Source organism: Drosophila willistoni, unplaced genomic scaffold (assembly GCF_018902025.1).
Source record: "Drosophila willistoni isolate 14030-0811.24 unplaced genomic scaffold, UCI_dwil_1.1 Seg788, whole genome shotgun sequence".
Lineage (NCBI taxonomy): Eukaryota > Metazoa > Arthropoda > Insecta > Diptera > Drosophilidae > Drosophila > Drosophila willistoni.
The window spans coordinates 19,449-31,785 of NW_025814690.1; positions in this window are offsets into that span (position 1 = coordinate 19,449).

A 12,337-nucleotide genomic window follows, 5' to 3' on the forward strand; every position below is an offset into this window, starting at 1 on the left:
TAAAAGATACCTTAACGCATATAAATTCGATAGTACTTGAGACAGGTATTGTTATCAGACCCGATGATAGGGCGGAATCTACAGCAATAAGAACTCCACCACCCCTACGATCAGTACGATCACGTCTAAAAATATTGAAATTAGAGGGTAGAACTGTGGCGTCAAAAACGTCAGGTTTTAACCAAGTCTCAGTAAAGACAATTAGGTCAAAATCAAAAGACAGACTATCTACAAAGAGTTTAGTAAGTTTAGTATTAAGGCCTCTGACATTCTGATAGCCGACAGAGAAGGAAGTTGTTAGTTTTTTGATAGAGTAGAAGAAGGAATAGATAAGGAAGGAGTGGGAATAGATGAGGAAGAGAGAGGAATAGATGGTGAAGGAATCCTTGTTTGGCCCCGTGTCTTCTTTTTTCTGGATGTAAACTCCTTCACAATTAAGCTTTTCGGCCAGAAGCTAGAACTGCAGATACAGTCAAAGAACTCAATTGGAACACTGATTTTAAAAGATGAAATTTCTCTAGAATATGAAAATTTGAACTTTTCTATTGATATATTGGAGACATTCAGTTTAGCCCGAATGTGGGCCATGACATCATCCGATGTAGCATCAGGGAGAAGTCTCGAAACAAAAATGTGTTTTTTAGGTGGCACTCCCACCAATGGTTTCGGCATTGCAGGTATTGCATCAGCTACCGCATTAATTGTAGCATCAGTTGCAACAAGTGGCATTCCGGCACTACTATCACTAGAATCCCTATCGGCAAAATCCATGGGTGTAGATTCTTGCCCAGACAAAACGGACACTACAGACATCGTCTGCGGAATTGGAGTTTGCATTGGTTGAGAAGGCGTCGGAACCGATATAGATGTGGAGACCGGCAAACACAAGGACAAATCAGAAGTCTGTTCTCCTGCCTTCTTACGCTTTCGAGACTCAGTCAGTAGCGTTAAACTACTAAACTGAGACTCGACAGCTTTAAACTCTTGCGAGAGTTTAAGAAAACTGGCGGACAGACTCATCAGGTTATCCTTTGTTTGCCGCATGAAAAGTTCCATTTCATCTTCCACGATACGGCATGACTCACATCCCCATTTGAGACCCTTTTTTTGATCTAAAAGATCCTTTACCCTGCATGTAAAGCCGGCGCACTTAACATGTACTGTAGTTTTACACAACCAACAGTAAATAAAACTATTCAGGGGTGGGGCGGGCTGCAAACAATTTTTAACCGAACAGACAGGCATTATGAGTTAATTAGATGAATTAGTAACCAAACAAATAAAAATGAGATATGTATTGGTATTAAAATATATAACTCACTCTGAGGTCCAGAAATAATAAGAAAGCGAGATATTGGGGGTGCACAAGGGTTAAAAGATAAAGAGAGCACTATAGAGTCTAAATTACAGACACACAACAGACTGCAGTATGAGCGCAAATAACGGCGACAAGTGAAACGAAAACGAGAGAAAAAAAAAATAAGTTAAAGAGCGCGAGCGCGGGAGCTAGAAATCACAAAAACAAAAACACTGCAACAAGAACTCACAGAAATTTCAAGACAACAACAAATGAGCGTTGCTTGTGATTTACAAGAAAGAAAAAAAGGTGGGAAAGAGAGAAAGAAAAGAAAAAAAAAAAAAACCAACAAAGGTTTTAACAGAATTAAGGTTGTTAAAAATTATTAACACAAACACACAAAAACGCAAACGAGTGATATGGTGCAAGTTAGATTTAATATTATAATTATAATTTTCGATCGCGATGCCGATAACACAAAATAAAAAAAATTATAAAATCAGTTAAAACGCGGGAGCTTAAAAAAAACACGTCCGTCTTCCTCGAGAGCGTTGACATGTGCCAACTTTTTTCTGGCAACATACAAAGAATACTTGTGGACATTCAATACGGAGGCTTGTATCCGGTTTATTTTCCACAGCTTTTAAAATATGCGAACAATCTCATCTAGAAAGCTTTCTTGGTCTGCCCTTAGAGCTGTGCAATTCCAGCATATTGCCCTTTTCCGCACAATTAATAATATTATATACAGTTCCTAATTTAATATTAAACATTTAGGACAATTCCGTCGCCGTCTTGCTTGCTATGATTGAAATACACTAGTTGTATTAAATTTTCATCAGTTCGCTTACCAGGCATTGCAAACCATTGTGATCAACCAAAGAAAATTTTTCAAAAGAATGAGTGCAAAGAAGACTTGGGAAAAAATTGTGGCAGCTCGTTTTGCGTTTTAACGTTCCGTTAGTTTTCCTTTTGTCATTCTTCGACCAGGGTTTGCATTTTGCAAACAACTAATAGACAAAGCCAAGATTGCCTCTTGGCTGATTTTTGTATTTCCTTGGCGTCCTTCTTGGAGTTCTTGCATTTATATTCCTACAGTTTATACCTATGTTAATAAAAGTTTATAAAATTTATGTGTACCAAAAGCTCTCCTTGTTTATTTAACTGTTGAAGTCAAACTTTTTTCATTTTGCAAACAATTATTCGTAAGGAGCTGTCCATAAATTACGTAACGCGATTTTTGACAATTTTTGACCCCCCCCAACCCTTTGTCACAGACTGTCACATTGCCTTACGTCACAAGCTTTCCGATCCCCTCCCCCTCCTATGGCACAAATTGTCACACACACAGAGACCCCGAATGCGTTACGTAATTTATGGACAGCCCCTAACGTGTGTGTGACTTGAAGTTGTACAACACCGCATTTCAATAGCTTGCTCGACCAAAATTTGTAATTTTCGATAAAACAGCGTCAATGCGAATAGGAAATGCCCGAGTGGGAAGAATATCAAGAAATATTAGCATCAGCTTCTAATGTATTCCGGTGGCTGTGCCGATAGAGTGTTCGCTTGGCGATTGGACCAGGGACAGGTTCGATTCCCAGCTCGAAATTGGCAGAAAAGGTATTTTCACTCCATTTTTTTTTTTTTTAGAATCAAAAAAGAAAAATAAACGAAAAAAAAAACAAAAAAAAAAGAAAAAATAAAACAAAACAAAATAATAAAAAAAAATGAACAAAACCCGAAAAGAAAAAGGAAAAAAACCAAACAAAGAAACATTATTTATATAAATTTTATGATTATCCCTTACGACTTCAAAATTTCTATTTTCCGAATGCTTTTTTCAGATGCAGCGCATAATTTTTCCATAAGCCATGTTTTTTTTAACAACACTACTAAAATGTATTTTCGGTACTCTAAAAAAATACCGGCTTTACTACAGACGTTTTGGACAAAAATATGGGTACTATCGTGCATTATTTTTAACAGTGTTGTCAACGTTTTACCGTTTTAGTTCATTCTCTGAGCGATTGTTGGACTGCGAGCATCATTATCTTTGGCATATTAAAGTTTAAACAGAGAAAAATTATTAAAAAACAGGTCGTTAATAATAGAAAATGTGTCTGCCAATGCATAATTACCTCATGCATGCGAAGCTATAGAGATAGCTCAGAGCACTTTCCAGAAAGAATATATAAGTTCCCTAAAAATGAGTTCGTTCGTCGGCAGTGGGTTTCTAAATGTAGTTTGCAATATGTTGAGAATATTGATAGAGCCTTGATTTGAAACTTACACTTTGAAAAAAAATTTTTGGGAACACAATTTTTAAAGGCAGGTGCTATACCAACTCTATAGTTGACTGATGAGCCAAATTTAAATTTAATTGCAACCGATGCACTATGGTCTGGATGTCGATTTTTTTGGCATAAAGAAAAGATTCGGTGGTTTTGTTAATTGATTATGAAAGTAGTTACCCTGAGCACAAAATATCGATAAAAAAAATTTTTTAATGGCATCCCTGGGTTTGTACCAGGGCACTATGGTCTGGATGTCGATTTTTTTGGCATAAAGTCCAAATTTTCATGAAAAGATTCGGTGGTTTTGTTAATTGATTATGAAAGTAGTTACCCTGAGCACAAAATATCGATAAAAAAATTTTTTTAATGGCATCCCTGGGTTTGTACCAAGGTCTCAAAGTCAGACATGTGCTTTGTGCGTAATCGACATTTGAAAAGTGAAAAAAAAACCTAAAGTTTAAAGTGCCACCATTTGTGGAATTTTGCATATAAAAATAATTTAAAATATGGAAAATATACATCAAGGTATGTAGTTTTTATACCATACACCCATAGGGTGAAATGGTATATTAAAGTCGCCAAATTGTATGTAACAGGCAGAGGGAAGCATCTCCGACCCCACAAAGTATATATATTCTTGATCAGGATCAACAACCGAGTCGATCTAGCCATGTCCGTCTGTCCGTCCGTCCGTCCGACCTTATGAACACCTAGATCTCGGAGACTATAAGAGCTAGAGCCACCAAATTTGGTATGCAGTCTCGTGTAGTATGTACGCTTACCGAGTTTGTTTCAAATTTTGGCCACGCCCCCTTCCGCCCCCGGAATTTACAAAAAACAGATTTTCTTAAAAAGTATAATAGATAGAAATAGATTAAAATGCAGCCTGAAAGTATGCAATCGGGTCAAATTTTATAGTTTTCGACAAATCGGGTAAAGCCATGGTGCAATTCCAAAAAAAAAAAATGAAATTTTCTTTTAGTATTTCCAGCATGCTTGCAAAATTTCAACTCTCTAGCATTCAAACTGTAGTTTATGCCAAAAAAAATCGACATCCAGACCATAGTGCGATGCGAAAATTGATTTATTTAATTTCTTCGGAAACACACAGACAAAAATACGAGCACGTGTATTGTAGAACGCATTAATATTTTGGAAAATGTCGGCAACAAAAACAAAAAAGCTGAAGCTGATATATTAACTGATGGTATGCAATTTTGTCCCAATTATCTTAAGAAAGAACAAAGTAAAGCATATTATAGAAAAAAATGCTTTGAAATGTCTGAAAATCTAAAGAAGGAAAGAGAAAAGGTCAAATTATATAGCAAAAAGATTAAACATTTGAGAAATGTATTGCGAAATGAAAGAGAAAGAAAATTAAAATATTTAAAGGAAAAAATAGAAAATGGTAATATACAAGGATTAGTTGACAAAAAGAGCGTTTCAAAAAATTCAAACACTGTTTGCAACATGTTACTTAAGAATAAGCAGTCGTGGGAAGATGGAGAAAAAACAATTGCTCAAAGCAATTATTTTTATTATTGTAAGGCCTACAATTTTATGCGTGACGATCTGGAGTTAAATCTCTCATGCAACAAGTCTCTGCAAAGATGGGCTCCCGTTAGAAACATGGTTCCGGGCTTAAGTGAAAATTTATTGAAACATTTAAAAGGAATGTCCGTCCGTCCGTCCGACCGTATGAACACCTAGATCTCGGAGACTATAAGAGCTAGAGCCACCAAATTTGGTATGCAGTCTCGTGTAGTATGTACGCTTACCGAGTTTGTTTCAAATTTTGGCCACGCCCCCTTCCGCCCCCGGAATTTACAAAAAACAGATTTTCTTAAAAAGTATATTAGATAGAAATAGATTAAAATGCAGCCTGAAAGTATGCAATCGGGTCAAATTTTATAGTTTTCGACAAATCGGGTAAAGCCATGGTGCAATTCCAAAAAAAAAAATGAAATTTTCTTTTAGTATTTCCAGCATGCTTGCAAAATTTCAACTCTCTAGCATTCAAACTGTAGTTTATGCCAAAAAAATCGACATCCAGACCATAGTGCGATGCGAAAATTGATTTATTTAATTTCTTCGGAAACACACAGACAAAAATACGAGCACGTGTATTGTAGAACGCATTAATATTTTGGAAAATGTCGGCAACAAAAACAAAAAAGCTGAAGCTGATATATTAACTGATGGTATGCAATTTTGTCCCAATTATCTTAAGAAAGAACAAAGTAAAGCATATTATAGAAAAAAATGCTTTGAAATGTCTGAAAATCTAAAGAAGGAAAGAGAAAAGGTCAAATTATATAGCAAAAAAATTAAACATTTGAGAAATGTATTGCGAAATGAAAGAGAAAGAAAATTAAAATATTTAAAGGAAAAAATAGAAAATGGTAATATACAAGGATTAGTTGACAAAAAGAGCGTTCAAAAAATTCAAACACTGTTTGCAACATGTTACTTAAGAATAAGCAGTCGTGGGAAGATGGAGAAAAAACAATTGCTCAAAGCAATTATTTTTATTATTGTAAGGCCTACAATTTTATGCGTGACGATCTGGAGTTAAATCTCTCATGCAACAAGTCTCTGCAAAGATGGGCTCCCGTTAGAAACATGGTTCCGGGCTTAAGTGAAAATTTATTGAACCATTTAAAAGGAATTTTCTTGTAGATGGACAATAAAAGTAAAAATGCCGTATTAGTTTTTGTTGAAATTTCAATACTTTACATGAAGTGGAAGGTTTTGCAACCGACGGTATTGAGAAAACTGATGCTTTGTGTAAGCAGATATGTGTTTTTATGGTGAGGGGACTTTATGACAATTGAAAGTTTGTGTTAAGCTATGTAGCAACTTCCACTGGATTCTCTTCCTGTAAATGAACGGACTTAGTTAATACAAATATTAGAGTCGCAAGAAGTCCAAATAACCGAGGAGCATTCGCAGAATATAACATCGCTCCAGTACTCTGGTGGATTTCCAGCGTTCAACATTGCAAAGTTAAGTCTTTTTTCAATGTTTATACCTGACAGCAAACCCTTTTTTCTGGCAACATACAAAGAATACTTGTGGACATTCAATACGGAGGCTTGTATCCGGTTTATTTTCCACAGCTTTTAAAATATGCGAACAATCTCATCTAGAAAGCTTTCTTGGTCTGCCCTTAGAGCTGTGCAATTCCAGCATATTGCCCTTTTCCGCACAATTAATAATATTATATACAGTTCCTAATTTAATATTAAACATTTAGGACAATTCCGTCGCCGTCTTGCTTGCTATGATTGAAATACACTAGTTGTATTAAATTTTCATCAGTTCGCTTACCAGGCATTGCAAACCATTGTGATCAACCAAAGAAAATTTTTCAAAAGAATGAGTGCAAAGAAGACTTGGGAAAAAATTGTGGCAGCTCGTTTTGCGTTTTAACGTTCCGTTAGTTTTCCTTTTGTCATTCTTCGACCAGGGTTTGCATTTTGCAAACAACTAATAGACAAAGCCAAGATTGCCTCTTGGCTGATTTTGTATTTCCTTGGCGTCCTTCTTGGAGTTCTTGCATTTATATTCCTACAGTTTATACCTATGTTAATAAAAGTTTATAAAATTTATGTGTACCAAAAGCTCTCCTTGTTTATTTAACTGTTGAAGTCAAACTTTTTTCATTTTGCAAACAATTATTCGTAAGGAGCTGTCCATAAATTACGTAACGCGATTTTTGACAATTTTTGACCCCCCCCAACCCTTTGTCACAGACTGTCACATTGCCTTACGTCACAAGCTTTCCGATCCCCTCCCCCTCCTATGGCACAAATTGTCACACACACAGAGACCCCGAATGCGTTACGTAATTTATGGACAGCCCCTAACGTGTGTGTGACTTGAAGTTGTACAACACCGCATTTCAATAGCTTGCTCGACCAAAATTTGTAATTTTCGATAAAACAGCGTCAATGCGAATAGGAAATGCCCGAGTGGGAAGAATATCAAGAAATATTAGCATCAGCTTCTAATGTATTCCGGTGGCTGTGCCGATAGAGTGTTCGCTTGGCGATTGGACCAGGGACAGGTTCGATTCCCAGCTCGAAATTGGCAGAAAAGGTATTTTCACTCCATTTTTTTTTTTTTTAGAATCAAAAAAGAAAAATAAACGAAAAAAAAAACAAAAAAAAAAAGAAAAAATAAAACAAAACAAAATAATAAAAAAAAAATGAACAAAACCCGAAAAGAAAAAGGAAAAAAACCAAACAAAGAAACATTATTTATATAAATTTTATGATTATCCCTTACGACTTCAAAATTTCTATTTTCCGAATGCTTTTTTCAGATGCAGCGCATAATTTTTCCATAAGCCATGTTTTTTTTAACAACACTACTAAAATGTATTTTCGGTACTCTAAAAAAATACCGGCTTTACTACAGACGTTTTGGACAAAAATATGGGTACTATCGTGCATTATTTTTAACAGTGTTGTCAACGTTTTACCGTTTTAGTTCATTCTCTGTGCGATTGTTGGACTGCGAGCATCATTATCTTTGGCATATTAAAGTTTAAACAGAGAAAAATTATTAAAAAACAGGTCATTAATAATAGAAAAAGTGTCTGCCAATGCATAATTACCTCATGCATGCGAAGCTATAGAGATGGCTCAGAGCACTTTCCAGAAAGAATATATAAGTTCCCTAAAAATGAGTTCGTTCGTCGGCAGTGGGTTTCTAAATGTAGTTTGCAATATGTTGAGAATATTGATAGAGCCTTGATTTGAAACTTACACTTTGAAAAAAAATTTTTGGGAACACAATTTTTAAAGGCAGGTGCTATACCAACTCTATAGTTGACTGATGAGCCAAATTTAAATTTAATTGCAACCGATGCACTATGGTCTGGATGTCGATTTTTTTGGCATAAAGAAAAGATTCGGTGGTTTTGTTAATTGATTATGAAAGTAGTTACCCTGAGCACAAAATATCGATAAAAAAAAATTTTTTAATGGCATCCCTGGGTTTGTACCAGGGCACTATGGTCTGGATGTCGATTTTTTTGGCATAAAGTCCAAATTTCATGAAAAGATTCGGTGGTTTTGTTAATTGATTATGAAAGTAGTTACCCTGAGCACAAAATATCGATAAAAAAAATTTTTTTAATGGCATCCCTGGGTTCGTACCAGGGTCTCAAAGTCAGACATGTGCTTTGTGCGTAATCGACATTTGAAAAGTGAAAAAAAACCTAAAGTTTAAAGTGCCACCATTTGTGGAATTTTGCACATAAAAATAATTTAAAATATGGAAAATATGCATCAAGGTATGTAGTTTTTATACCATACACCCATAGGGTGAAATGGTATATTAAAGTCGCCAAATTGTATGTAACAGGCAGAGGGAAGCATCTCCGACCCCACAAAGTATATATATTCTTGATCAGGATCAACAACCGAGTCGATCTAGCCATGTCCGTCTGTCCGTCCGTCCGTCCGACCGTATGAACACCTAGATCTCGGAGACTATAAGAGCTAGAGCCACCAAATTTGGTATGCAGTCTCGTGTAGTATGTACGCTTACCGAGTTGTTTCAAATTTTTGGCACGCCCCCTTCCGCCCCCGGAATTTACAAAAAACTGATTTTCTTAAAAAGTATAATAGATAGAAATAGATTAAAATGCAGCCTGAAAGTATGCAATCGGGTCAAATTTATAGTTTTCGACAAATCGGGTAAAGCCATGGTGCAATTCCAAAAAAAAAAATGAAATTTTCTTTTAGTATTTCCAGCATGCTTGCAAAATTTCAACTCTCTAGCATTCAAACTGTAGTTTATGCCAAAAAAATCGACATCCAGACCATAGTGCGATGCGAAAATTGATTTATTTAATTTCTTCGGAAACACACAGACAAAAATACGAGCACGTGTATCGTAGAACGCATTAATATTTTGGAAAATGTCGGCAACAAAAACAAAAAAGCTGAAGCTGATATATTAACTGATGGTATGCAATTTTGTCCCAATTATCTTAAGAAAGAACAAAGTAAAGCATATTATAGAAAAAAATGCTTTGAAATGTCTGAAAATCTAAAGAAGGAAAGAGAAAAGGTCAAATTATATAGCAAAAAGATTAAACATTTGAGAAATGTATGCGAAATGAAAGAGAAAGAAAATTAAAATATTTAAAGGAAAAATAGAAAATGGTAATATACAAGATTAGTTGACAAAAAGAGCGTTTCAAAAATTCAAACACTGTTGCAACATGTTACTTAAGAATAAGCAGTCGTGGGAAGATGGAGAAAAAACAATTGCTCAAAGCAATTATTTTTATTATTGTAAGGCCTACAATTTTATGCGTGACGATCTGGAGTTAAATCTCTCATGCAACAAGTCTCTGCAAAGATGGGCTCCCGTTAGAAACATGGTTCCGGGCTTAAGTGAAAATTTATTGAAACATTTAAAAGGAATTTTCTTGTAGATGGACAATAAAAGTAAAAATGCCGTATTAGTTTTTGTTGAAATTTCAATACTTTACATGAAGTGGAAGGTTTTGCAACCGACGGTATGAGAAAACTGATGCTTTGTGTAAGCAGATATGTGTTTTTATGGTGAGGGGACTTTATGACAATTGAAAGTTTGTGTTAAGCTATGTAGCAACTTCCACTGGATTCTCTTCCTGTAAATGAACGGACTTAGTTAATACAAATATTAGAGTCGCAAGAAGTCCAAATAACCGAGGAGCATTCGCAGAATATAACATCGCTCCAGTACTCTGGTGGATTTCCAGCGTTCAACATTGCAAAGTTAAGTCTTTTTTCAATGTTTATACCTGACAGCAAACCCTTTTTTCTGGCAACATACAAAGAATACTTGTGGACATTCAATACGGAGGCTTGTATCCGGTTTATTTTCCACAGCTTTTAAAATATGCGAACAATCTCATCTAGAAAGCTTTCTTGGTCTGCCCTTAGAGCTGTGCAATTCCAGCATATTGCCCTTTTCCGCACAATTAATAATATTATATACAGTTCCTAATTTAATATTAAACATTTAGGACAATTCCGTCGCCGTCTTGCTTGCTATGATTGAAATACACTAGTTGTATTAAATTTTCATCAGTTCGCTTACCAGGCATTGCAAACCATTGTGATCAACCAAAGAAAATTTTCAAAAAGAATGAGTGCAAAGAAGACTGGGAAAAAATTGTGGCAGCTCGTTTGCGTTTTAACGTTCCGTTAGTTTTCCTTTTGTCATTCTTCGACCAGGGTTTGCATTTTGCAAACAACTAATAGACAAAGCCAAGATTGCCTCTTGGCTGATTTTTGTATTTCCTTGGCGTCCTTCTTGGAGTTCTTGCATTTATATTCCTACAGTTTATACCTATGTTAATAAAAGTTTATAAAATTTATGTGTACCAAAAGCTCTCCTTGTTTATTTAACTGTTGAAGTCAAACTTTTTCATTTTGCAAACAATTATTCGTAAGGAGCTGTCCATAAATTACGTAACGCGATTTTTGACAATTTTTGACCCCCCCAACCCTTTGTCAAAGATTGTCACATGTTTGACCCCCCCCCCCCCCGACAAGTGTAACGTCACATAGAAAAAAAGCTAAAAATTGTTTAAATATATGGGAAACTGGCCAAATAATGGCTAAAACATTTAAGCTTAAATTTTACGAGATCTATCAACTCAACTGCCAAACTGACAGCACTATTTGTGCCGATGAACACACTTGTACAGCATAAATTTGAATTTTTAACGGACTTTTTCTGTCTTGAAAGGTTACAAAAATATATGTTACGTCACAAGCTTTCCGATCCCCTCCCCATGTCACAAATTGTCACACATTTGACCCCCTCCCCCCCTGAATGCGTTACGTAATTTATGGACAGCCTCTAACGTGTGTGTGACTTGAAGTTGTACAACACCGCATTTCAATAGCTTGCTCGACCAAAATTTGTAATTTCGATAAAAACAGCGTCAATGCGAATAGGAAATGCCCGAGTGGGAAGAATATCAAGAAATATTAGCATCAGCTTCTAATGTATTCCGGTGGCTGTGCCGATAGAGTGTTCGCTTGGCGATTGGACCAGGGACAGGTTCGATTCCCAGCTCCAGAAAAGGTTTTTTCTCTCTATTTTTTTTTTTTAGAATCAAAAAAGAAAAATAAACGAAAAAAAAACAAAAAAAAAAGAAAAAAATTAAACAAAACAAAATAATAAAAAAAAAAAATGAAGAAAACCCGAAAAGAAAAAGGAAAAAAACCAAACAAAGAAAACATTATTTATATAAATTTTATGATTATCCCTTACGACTTCAAAATTTCTATTTCCGAATGCTTTTTTCAGATGCAGCGCATAATTTTTCCATAAGCCATGTTTTTTTTAACAACACTACTAAAATGTATTTTCGGTACTCTAAAAAAATACCGGCTTTACTACAGACGTTTTGGACAAAAATATGGGTACTATCGTTGCATTATTTTAACAGTGTTGTCAACGTTTTACCGTTTTAGTTCATTCTCTGTGCGATTGTTGGACTGCGAGCATCATTATCTTTGGCATATTAAAGTTTAAACAGAGAAAAATTATTAAAAAACAGGTCATTAATAATAGAAAAAGTGTCTGCCAATGCATAATTACCTCATGCATGCGAAGCTATAGAGATGGCTCAGAGCACTTTCCAGAAAGAATATATAAGTTCCCTAAAAATGAGTTTCGTTCGTCGGCAGTGGGTTTCTAAATGTAGTTTGCAATATGTTGAGAA